At 42.2% G+C, this 11,922-nt stretch overlaps 1 long non-coding RNA gene across 1 annotated transcript; it reads left to right on the top strand.

Moving 5' to 3' along the window:
• Window positions 1-2,754: 2,754 nt before the first annotated feature.
• On the top strand, window positions 2,755-11,603 carry LOC141940874 (uncharacterized). Its single transcript, XR_012628151.1, has 2 exons — window positions 2,755-3,749; window positions 10,325-11,603. It is a non-coding gene; the product is annotated as an uncharacterized LOC141940874 (long non-coding RNA).
• The last annotated feature ends 319 nt before the right edge of the window (window positions 11,604-11,922 follow it).

Here is an 11,922-nt window from a genome sequence, read left to right as displayed (position 1 = left end):
GCGGCCACCGCCGTGCAGCGCTCACCCGCCGCCGGGGAGAGGAAGGCACCGGGCGGGACAGGGCCCAAAACCTCGCAAATATGAGGGTGTAGGAGCTCGTGCATCCTTCTACACCCGGATTAACAATTGGTTTAAGCTGTTGTTAAGTGAGGGGCAGGAACGATCTCGCAGCTCCAGTTCCTCTCCCACACAGGCGTCACCTCCCGGCGTCTCCCTGGAGCTGTGCAGGCCTTGATCAGCCCAGACAAACCCTTCCTTCTGTCAGGTGCAGTCTCCTCCGCTGGAGCCACCCGCCTTTGAGATGCACGCAGCTAACACAAGAGTTTCTTCCACATTATTTTTTTGGTGCGTAGATTGTTGACTGCTACAAAAAGCAATGTTTACTTGCTGCCTCTCTCCCTGTCCTCTAGCAGGTAGGGATAAGCAGCACCAGATGAGCAGCAACAGGCACGAACAGCATTGCACCATGTCCATGGGCTCCTTCACTAGTTCCTTATTTGGGAATATTGCGCTGTTTAGGAACTGTTCCACAGCCTTGGCCCGTCCATTCGGTAAGGGTCTGTTCACTAATGAGCTCTTCCCACCTTGCGGGGGGATGTGAGGGACTCAGTACTCTGTGAATGGTCTCTCACATGTTGATGAAGAGAAGATATCCCACAGTTTAGGCCATCTCTTCTGAATGTGACATATGAAGCACACAAATAACTGTTTTATAGGATAAGGCCTAAGCCTTCTTAGACTTTATCCTTTGTCAGTACTCATAAACATCCTTCCTACTGCACTTTAGAGTCTACACTTACAAGTGTTATCTGGTGGTTTGATACTGAGATTTTCTGTACTGGTATAGCAAAAAGCTGTATCTTTACTTTTGTAGAGGTGTAATCTTCATTATATTATAGTGGAGAGTGGAATGGAGATCTAGTACAGAGTCCTTTATGGCTTAAAAAATATATTGTAAGTCAGTCACCATTTTTGCTCTTCCCATGGAAATCAACTCATTAGTTTGGACAAATGCACACACTACTCTGAAGATAGCTGTGCAGCTAATGTCTCCTCAAGTACAAAGTATATGCCATACAGAGAAGTCTCCTACTGAGAACGGTGCCATTATCAGTTCAGTTATATATACTAAAAATAGTCTTTGTATGGATTTGCACAGAAGTAATATATTCCATACAATTGCAGTTAATGACTGACTGTGCTGAGGGACACTGAAACAGCAAATAGAGATGCTATGTGGGTATACAGCTTTTCCAAAGGGACAAAATAATCCATTTGCTTTTTTGAAGGATGACCACACAAGCAGCTATGGGACGTGCTTTATTGACTAATGGTAAAGAGGGTCTCAGATATGACTTATATTTCCAGATTTGTGTCAGAAGTTTCTCTGTGCTCCAGGATCCCCAGCTTCCTGGTTGGGATCACATGCATAGCCCTGGCTAGATGCCATCCTTAAACTCAAGAAACAGAGGTTGGTGGTGTGGGTGAAGCAATTCCAGCCATCAAGTTGGTTAGAAGTTATAATTTACTGATGTGTTTTCAAAGATGAATTTGCAGACTTGGACTAAACCTTGTAAGAACCATTTCTGCTTAATAAGTGGTTATCCGGGTATTATTTTATTCAACCCTGAATATGGAATATCATCTCACTGAGGTGCCTTGAGCCACACTTCAGTAAACAGATTATGGCTAAGTTAATTAAATCATATTACATTATAAAGATGGGTCAGACCTGAGCCAGCCACCTAGTCTTCCTTTACACTGACTTTATGGTTTACAGAGAGAAACAGGTACCCAGGGAGAGCAACTGATCTCATCTTTCAGAGATGATGGACCCTCTGGAGGGGATGGCTTCTTTCCATTGCCTATAAATGGAGTTTTCACTGACTAGTAAACGCAGTCAGTTAAGAGATTCACCCTCCCATGTGATTCAGCATGTGCATATTTTGCTCAACGTGGACGTGTATTTAGCAGATCACGTTATAGGCACATGGGATTGATATCAAAAGGATGTAGAACTAACTGGAAATCATGCAGCTCACTAGGGAGTTGAAGTATTTTACCTTTGCAGATTCTGATAAGCCCTGCAAGCAATTAAAAACATTTAGCAAAGAAAAACTGTGTTTGTTTAAAACATCACTGCAAGCCAGTAGAAGGCTTATCAGATGTGATGATGAAAATACTTCCAAAGCACGGATTTTTAAATTATGGTTTACAGATGACTAGTGATATGCTGCCCCTTATTTTATAGTCACTAAAAAGAAATATTTCAGCAACTGAGAACAAGGAGAGCAGAACAAGCAACCTATAAAATGAAAAGTGCTGGAGAACAAGAAATATGAAAAGCAAAAAAAAAAAAGCTTTCGTTTTATTATTTCTAAAGCACCTATCACTTTGCCTATCTGCCCTGAAATATACATGATATATTAACAATTACTAACATGACATTGCATCTCTTGGCATGTTGCCATCATGCAAAATATTGTGACAGGTAATGGCAAAGAGCTGCAAATAGATAAGATATTGGGACACTCCATTAGAAAATAATTTCTAGAAGAGTAGTTCTTGTGTGAAATGGTGCCAAAATCTACAAAGTTATACTAAATCACATAAACCTGTAAAACATTTTTTCATACAACATGAGAGCATTGTTAGCGGAGCCATTCAGCTAGCATGAATCAAACCAAACATTTGATGAGGGCCTGTTACCAGCTGGATCAAAAATAATTCGCCAATGGTTCATGCTAAAATACCGTGGTTAGTCACTCTGAGCCAGATTATAGAGCCTTCTAATACACAACACAGGCAGTGTATTCACTCCAGTTCTCCCTTTGGCTTCAGTGGGACTATTTACACGAATAAAAGTTAACGCCGGTGAGTTCCTGCCCTACCACTGCATGTACTCTAGCTCTTGCTGATGCATTCAGATGAGCACTTTTTCATGCAATTTACTGTTTTCCTTCACTCTACTCCAACTATGCAACTTCTGTTGCAATGGACAGGCCAGACATACAATGTCTGCTGGTTTCCATGTCGCCTTGATTGGAGCAGCCTGGTAAGAAAGAGCGGTGACAGAGCTTGCGAGTTCCTTGCCTTGATGAACCATTCCCAATCAGCTGAGGTACCCTCTGTCCCTGTTGGAGGCTGCAAAGTAAAACTGACAGGGTTAAGCTACCTAAGGCCTGTTTTACTCCACAGCTGGATTAGGCCAACAGTCACAGACCACTGAGCCAAAATAGCAGTTCATTTAACCAAAACACGAGGTTCTCATAACCCACGTCCTTTCTGTCTGCCCTGGGGCTGGCACAGAATAAGGGTCCAGCACAGAAGTGGGGATGGGAATCTGTGAGGGGGAGCAGGACCCCACCATTTTGGCAAAAGTGAGACTTTAATTTGGTTCAGTACTCTCATGAACATGTCAGAGCCCCTGATGGTCACTCAGATGGACTTTGGAAAATCAAATCCTTTGAGTTGTGTGATTGTGACTGGAGGCTATAGGTGGTGACTCAAGGCTGCAGGTGGGTTGTTAGCTGTGGGCCACAGGACCTTCATTGTTGTTTTGCCTGTGTATAACCCCATGTATTAGGGCCCAGGGCTATGGACCACAACAGCAATATTCCAGCATGCATTTGTGATGTTCATGAACTGTGCAATATTTTCAAAAGCTTCCTATGTTTGGACTATAGTGTTCACACGAAGACTCTGAGAGAAGCAGTGTCATCTTCCAGATAAGCATAAATTGAATCCAGGTAATCTCTTAAGTGTGTTCATGCACCTGGGTTTTTCTTCTTCCCATTATGTAGTCAGGTCTCCAGTCACTTTGGAAATCCAGGAGTGCTGAACTTAAGTCTCTGAATGCAGTTCATGCATTTTAACTTGATAAATTTGATAAATACAATTTTCTAAAATTATTTTGGAAAGATCACTGATTGTGAAGTCATAAAAAACAGAGTGAGCTTGATTCTAACCTCTCTTTCTGTCAGTTTGGTTCTGGCACAGCAAGATTGACTGTACTGGAATTAGTCTGAGCTGCTGCTGTGCAATTAAAAAAAATTAGTCCCACAACTGTTTTAAAATTACAAGCCGGTTTTTATAGTGACAATAATTTTTTACAATTTATCCTTACCTTTTCTGCTGGGGACAGTTTTATATGACAGTTCCAAATGAGACAAATCCCAAATATCTATGAAGTGTGAGGAATTGCAAACAGGTTGTTTGCATCTATCCTCTGGCATTTTATGGGTGCACATGAACCAAGCAGTAGATATTTTTCCCATGTATAGCCAGTGCTTCCATTTCAGCTAAGCTCTTTCATCTGTTGCAGCAAATACACCCCTATATTATCATGTCATCCTGTAAGTCCTCTTAAAGTAAAAAAATAAAAATGCTTCACGGGTCCCAGAATTGCCTTTTTGAAGAGACCATTGAAACAATAGAGATCAATACTCGTCCTTGGATGAGAATTCAAGAACTCAATTTTCAGTGCTCTTTACTCCTGGCATGGTGCTAATTGCTGATGGATGACATTTAGGTGTACTGTATTAGTCATACAGGCACATGCAGTACCAAACCCATTGCACATGGAGCTAAAATACACATTGCTTATAGTTTAAAATCCAGCAGCTATCTATGTCACCATCTATTAAAAATAAGATCTATTATATCTCTCTATTTATCCATCACTGAGTAGCAAATTGTAATTGCAATTTGGTTTCACAAAGATGACAGCTGAAAACCCATCACCCCAGTTGCCCGTGACCCTCTCTATTTGTCTGACCTTTGTCACAGCCCTGTCAGATTCAGACAAGGGTATTTTCTCTGTGACCAGGAAATCTCACATCATCTCTTTTCCCACCATAGACAGTACCTTAGTTTCCTATATAAGGTACTGAAGTGCACCTTTGACAGCTTTTTTTCTGAGTCTTTTGATTCAAGTTCTGCCCTGGTCATGGCATAGCAAGCCCCAACAGTCTGACCCAAATTTTTTTAAATTATAAACATCTCTAACAATATGATACCAGATCTAAAAAGTAAGGACTCACACATCTCAGCTTTTCCTGAATTTATCGTCCACTTTTTATTTCCAGGAAAGCTTTTAGCCTACTGATATTTTTAATTCACAGACTCACAAGATACTTGTTGCAGAATAATTAGGTTCCACATTAGTCCTGGAGGCTCTAAATTCAAGCAGGAATTTATTCCTATTTGAAAGACTGCAAGTTTTATTTCAGTCCTTTTTAAACTGGCCAGTTTTCAGAAAGTGGTAAAATTTAAAATAATAAAAAAAATTAGGAAAAAATCTGCTGTTATTTATGTCAACATAAATCACAGTAAGGCCAAAGGGTTGTATGGGTTTTCATAGTAAAAACTTAAAGCAAAATTTGGCCATCATGATTATTACTACTAAATAGGCAAGTCCTGCTAAAGAACTGAATATCCTGACAGTAATCTATTCCCATGATCTATCCATTTTTCTTTTTAGCTCTAAGTACAATGCTTTCCATTACCCTTCCTAAATTTAGACTGTCTGTCTTTACAGGTTTAGATCCTGCTCTTATGTTCGCCATAAATCAGTCTTTTGCAACAGCCCTAAATAAGGTGAGGTGCTAATGCCAAATTACTTGCTGGCTGAGGACGAAAATATACTGATTGCACACCATCACGACATAAAAAGGATGTTAAGAAGCTTGTGAGCTCAGACGTGGCATTTCCAGGAAGCTTAGTTCTCTATAAATGTTCTCTTCTTTTAAAAATTTATTATTGAAATCCTCACTCTGAGAGGGCAGCTGGAAAAACACCATTACTAAAATGAAGAGTCAATTCAGAAGCTAGCTGATTACATCAAACGCAAAACTTACTACCCTTCCTTTCTTTGAATATAGTGTCAGCTTGCCAATATATTCCAGAGCTAGGATTATAGATCTTTCATGCTATAAATTCTTAATCAGAAAAGCATTTTAATTCCATTTGTTTTAAATATTCTGTACTGATTTTCCCAAAATAAGCTAAATAATGACATCTCCCTAATGACTTCAATGACAAGTTAATTTATACTCCAAATATAACAAAAGAGAATCTGTAGACACACAAACCCGAGCACTGATATCAGGTGCATCTTGAAATTAGCAGAGGTATACCCTGGTATTTTCTCACTCTTCATATACTTCTATCTTCAGCCTTTTTACCTCAGCAACATCAAAAGCACAATAGGATAGGTTTTCTACCCTCCAGGGAAGTGATATAAGAAGCTCTTCCCATTTAGATTAATCCAAAACCACATGACAAAATTACCAGTTTGCCATGCTTACCAATTTAGGAGGAGGCATGCTATTGCATCTCAGAAGTAAGAAATCCTGTTTCCTAAACCGTAGCTCAAATCTGCCCCCGGGAGGATGTACACTCTGCGACCAGTGTGCTGCATGAATGCACAGGCACACTTGAACCAGATGTAAGGTACCTATAGGCTGCTCTCCCAAAGGAGCCGATGTGAACATCCCCAGCCCTATGCTGGGGGCTGCTAGCAGGGAGCTTGGCTGGTCAAATATATGTGGTGCTTCTTAGCTGGGTTTGACAATCTGCACTCAATTCTGCCACAGGAACATCGTTAGCCTGATCGATGCTTATCCTAGTTAACTCTGACAGCAATAGCAAGCAAGACATGACAGCCGGGCTTTCAGTCTGGGCTCAGCAGACCCACAGGGGACACATGGTTCTCACTTCAGCAGTGAACCCGTGCAGAAACCACATGTGTGATGTTCTTCACTACTGCTTGCATTCAGGCTCACCAGATTAAGTTTCAACCAAGTGCATTTCCCTGTCCTGTCATCACACCTTCTGGTGGCAACAGACTTCCCACCTTTCCTGATACACAAGACAAAAGTGTCAAGTCATACGGCACAGGTCATGTCTTGTCTGTCAGTTCCTGCTGTGCGAGGACAGCAGTGGTGCTTGACTACGGCCACAGACTATGTCTCCTCCCCTATCTCTCTTCTATATCTCTTCTACTTGATGACCTAGAATTACTGCATTAAGAGAACAGTGAATGATCAATCCCTGTTCACCCTCTCTATGCCATTTGTGATTTATAAGACAGTGAGATAGAGGAGAGCAAAAGCAATTACCAAGGGGGTGAACATCCATGATTTAGTGAAAGGCAAATTTTATTCCATCCGAGAGTCTTACTATGCACATTGATTTTTGACCCTGAACAAGAAAGGGCAAAAGTGATGTTGTCAAGGACTGAGAGGAGAACTAGAGGAGCATCATGCTCTTCCTAAACTATAGACTTCATTGCAGTCATAATGCTGTTGAGAGGTACTAGCTGCTTGTCAAGAGCCATGAGAAATAGAATTGTTCACATACACAGTGGCTTAGCTGTTCCTTCCAAAATTGTGGTGCATGGTGGAGTGCTGGAAAACATCTGCTTCAGTTCCTGCTCCAGCCATCCCAAATGTGAGTGGCCCAGCTAAGCAGGTGGGGGTTTTGCTGTCTCTGATACCTCTAAACCACTACTTGCTGCCAGAAACATTTGGAAGTTTTGCAGCCACCTTCTCTAGCTGTCTGCCATGCTCCTCTCACAGCTAGGTGTTGCAGGGAGTGACATTTGTTGCATTTTGGCAGACACTCATATTGCCCGGTGACAATATAGCCAACACATTTCATGCCCTATCATGAATCACTCACTGCTTGACACCTCCTGCTCTCTCACAGGCAGAAGCCAAACTGCTCCATAGCTGACAGGGACTGCAGTGGCTCTGAGTTTCGTGCAGGTGGATGACCCCTTGTCTCCTGAGCTCCTTTGGTGGAGCACAGCCAAGGTGATACCCATAGAGGGGGTGAGGTTAGGAAGGTGAGTAAACTCAAAAGTGGATGGAAGAACAAGGAGATAAACGGGGAGAGGCTTTGCATAGAGTTGGGGGCAGAACACGGAAGAGGAAAATATCTGCAGCGGTGCATATGAACTCGTTAAATGATTTATGTAAGCCATTGCTCATGGAGCTGCACAATGTTTGGCAGCTGCATTTGCCATTGATATCAGGTGATTCATGAGCAATGTACAACTTTCTGGGAAGAGACTCTTTTTATTTCCTGTTGCCTGGCCCCTGAACTGGTCTGTCAGCAAAGGTGAAGTTCCCGGTGGTGTGCTAGGGGCTGTGCACCATGGCTCTGGGCTATTGTGTGCCCTTATCTCCTGGAGCAGCAGGATGTGTGATGGCCCTACTCCCCTCTGGAAAAGCACACTGAGGCCTGCAATTACATTATTCATGGAAAAATACAACCTTCCAGCAACTGAACCAATATACATAGCCCATGGCTCTGCTGTAGGACCTGATCCTTTCGTAGCATGAGATGTCAAGGTGAGAAGGCAACGTTAAGACCTTGGGATAACGGGTTAAGTAAGGCTTGAACCTGACATTGCTGCAATGACATGGAGAGAGCTAACTGCATGATGCAGCTCTGAGGGAAGAAAAGTGGGCTGCAACATTGCTGTGGGGAAGCAAGAGGGGAGGTGTGAGAGGCCTCAAATTGCTGCAGTAGAAAGGCAGTTTTGGTGCTCCCTTGGGGATACTCCTGTCACTAGATGTGTGAGAGACATGGGGCTGATTTAACAGCTGCTGGTGCCACCCCTGGCTCTGATTGTTATATTGTTATATGTATATGTATATATTGTTATATTGTTATATGTTATATGTATATATTGTTATATGTATACGTTGCATAACATATCACAGCAAATTTAATATTAGCCAGCTGTGATACCACTCGCAATCTAGCTGTGACAAGCACTTGCTGGGCACAGCTTCCAAGGCCCACGGAAGAGGCAGGGTAAGCGAGGGAACGGCACTGCAGCAAAAACAGTGCCTGACTGAGTGTGTCCTTAATAAGTTAAGTTGTTGCTGTGACCACAGACTAGATCCCCACAGGGCTGCAGTGAGGAGGCAGCAGAAGTGCTACAGGCAGGGGTACTTCCAAGTGTTACAGACTTTGGAGTAGCCATAGGGCTAGTCCCAAGTACGAGTTAATGTACATTGCCACAAAACATCCTCTCTGGTCCTCATTTACTGAGCTGGCCGCAGGAAAGAAGGAGCACGGAATCTAATTTCAAATCCTTATTTTAATTTGCTGTCTTATTAGTGAATATTCTACTTTTTAATTGTGGCCTAACCACTTCAAAAGACCTGCTCAGTCTACTTATTTTGGTATGACCTAACTTTTCTAAGCTATCCTTTATGGTGTGAACACTCTAGTACTGAATTAAAGTGATTTTTTTCTTTTTTTTTTTTTTTTCAGAAAAATGCTCAGCTCCCAAAGCAGAAATCTCTGTGCGGAGTTTCTCCAAAGTAGTTTGGTACAAACAGTTATTTCAGAATGATTAGCTGGCCAAATTCACCGCATAATTAAGTCCCAAGTGAACTTCTTGAACTGAAATGATCCTGCTCTTTCCTGTAGTCTGCTTCGTAAAAATATAGTGCTGGTGACCTCTAGTGGAATAAAAATAAACATCTTTTATTCTTTTAAGACAGCTCAAAAAACAATCCCCATTAAAAGCAGTGGATTCGTTTTTTCCCCCAAATTATTAATCTGAACCCCATAAAGCAGGAACTTAATTTGCTTGTCTGTGCTCAAGAAACCCAAGTCAACAATACAAAACCTGCTTCTGTGAGCTCATAGTTCTGATGGATTTATGTTATAGTGAAGATTATAATATTATTGTTGACATAAAGGAGGTACGTGACATCGGTGTAGAGGTTTAACTGTGGAGTCCGAATGAAAGGGAAGAGCCCATCATGGGTAATTCCCCCCACTCCTCTTTTGAATCCCACGCCGGGTCTGCTGTTGTTCATCCCTGTTACCACAGGGTAGAGAACTTGACGTCAGATGGTCTTGCAAAGGTAGACCCTCAATGGACACCCAGTAAGTGGCACTGGGTATTTATAAAGTTGCCCACTGCGTTGTGCTAGGTAGCAACCCTTGTTTCGGGGTGCTTACCGTCTTACTAATTTCAATAGCTTTGGTTGAAATTAAGGGGAAAAAAAAGTAAAAGAAGAGCTGTCCTGAGGTGAACATCAGTAGCTGCTGTGAGTACCCAGGCCATAGCTGGCCACAGGCAGGGTCCCTGATGACTAAATACATAGCAACCCAGTTAATATACTTAACAGAAGAGTTAGGAATTGTCTTTTTCCTTCCATTCATAAATGTATGAGGCAATCTCCGTAGCTGCCCATCGTTGTAAAAAATGCTGCTTGGCTGTAACTGTACAACTGTGCCTTGCTTTTTTGAGACACTTTGAGCATGGACTAATTCCTGCCATCTTTCCTTCTAGCTGAGCATCCTGTCCTGGGCTCTCTGGTTGCCTGCCCAGGTCCTCTTCATGTTTCCTGGACAGAATGACAGCCTGGTACAACACCCAACTTGTCCAGTCCCTGACCTCCCTTCGCCCTGCCTTTGAAAACCTCGCTTCAGCCACAGCCATTGTGATCAGCAGGTCCACTGCATTTAAGATCTTCTTGCAGCAAAGCTCATACAAACAGTGTTCTTTCCACAAACAATGCTGAGAGAAAAATCTGCTTTTGCCAGTGCCCAAAAATTTCTTTACTTGCAAAAATGTTACTGTTGTAATTACTCCCCTATCCTGCCTCATACCAATTGCTTGAAATTTAGCAAGGCTAACCTTTGTGCCAAGAATGTACGCTTTCCTGTTCCTGCGAAAACCTGTCTAGGTTTGGTTAAATCAGGAGTTAAAACATATACAGTTATGCTAGAGCTTAAAAGCTGAAGTCTCTAGAGGTGCTGTCCTCAGTGACCATGTCCTTCCTTCCCAGCTCCTGGTGTCCAAGAGGTGGCACCTTGTCCTTCTCTTTCCATAGAAGGAGAGAGCTGCCCCCAGTCAGACACCCCAGACATCTCTGAACTGAGTGGGGGCCCAAGAATTGCCCCATCCTGGAGGCAGGTGAAAGCTGAGCTCCAACCCCAGCCTTGTGACATAAGGGTTGATACCTGATGCTGGCAAAGTCACTTACACCAGACTTTCTGTGGTAGTTTGTTAATTTGCAGACACCTTGTTTCTTAAATGCTTGGAAAATAATTATGATGGTGTTGAAGGTTAAACTTTTAGAACAATGTAGCAATATTATGCTTAGGTCTAGAAAGATGTTCTTTGTATATGTTAAAGCCAAAGGCATCCCTAATCAGAAGAACGAGTAGATAGCCTTCTTTGAGCAAGGACATCCCAGAGCAATTAGACCTGACCTTGAAGAGGCTACATGGCCAACTTGGCAAGCAAACCCAAGGTCCATCTATCCTTAGCTGAACTACCCTCATTATAACAGTAAAAATCACACCTATATGTCAAGAAGACCCGTGCCCAGGTAAAGACCCTTCCCCTGAGCATGCATAGTGGTAGAATTATTGTGTCAGCAGTATTATAATTATATGTAAATTATTAACCAATCATCAAAGAGCAGATGGACTTGGAAAATTACTAACTCTGCAGTTTTTGTGTATAAATATGATGCAAAGAGTCTCTTTGGGGTGCTCGATTTGTGAGAAACCACCAAGCACCTAGGTTTGCACAACCCTAAAATAAATAAGCAACGTCTCTCCTGAGGGTGTGATTATTGACCTATTGCACACCAGGTGATGAATCCGTTTTTTGGATAACAATGGGAACTCTACTTAAGTAATTATTTACAGATCACTGTTAAAATAGAAAAAAATCTACTGTTGTTTCCAAAGTGGTCTGTCCTACATCTGCTTCTCTTTTGTGCTTTCTGCTCCATCACTCATGTCATTAGCAGATGTACATATTAAATTTTTGTGGGAGACCACAAACAACACCTGTTTGTGGGGGGAGCTGCAGGCACACAGAAGGGCAGAAGACTAACAAATTGGTGTAATAAGTTGGAAAGATGTGGGAAATAA

The sequence above is a fragment of the Strix uralensis genome, chromosome 3 (assembly GCF_047716275.1).
Source record: "Strix uralensis isolate ZFMK-TIS-50842 chromosome 3, bStrUra1, whole genome shotgun sequence".
Classification (NCBI taxonomy): Eukaryota; Metazoa; Chordata; class Aves; order Strigiformes; family Strigidae; genus Strix; species Strix uralensis.
This window is presented reverse-complemented; position numbering and strand designations above follow the sequence as displayed.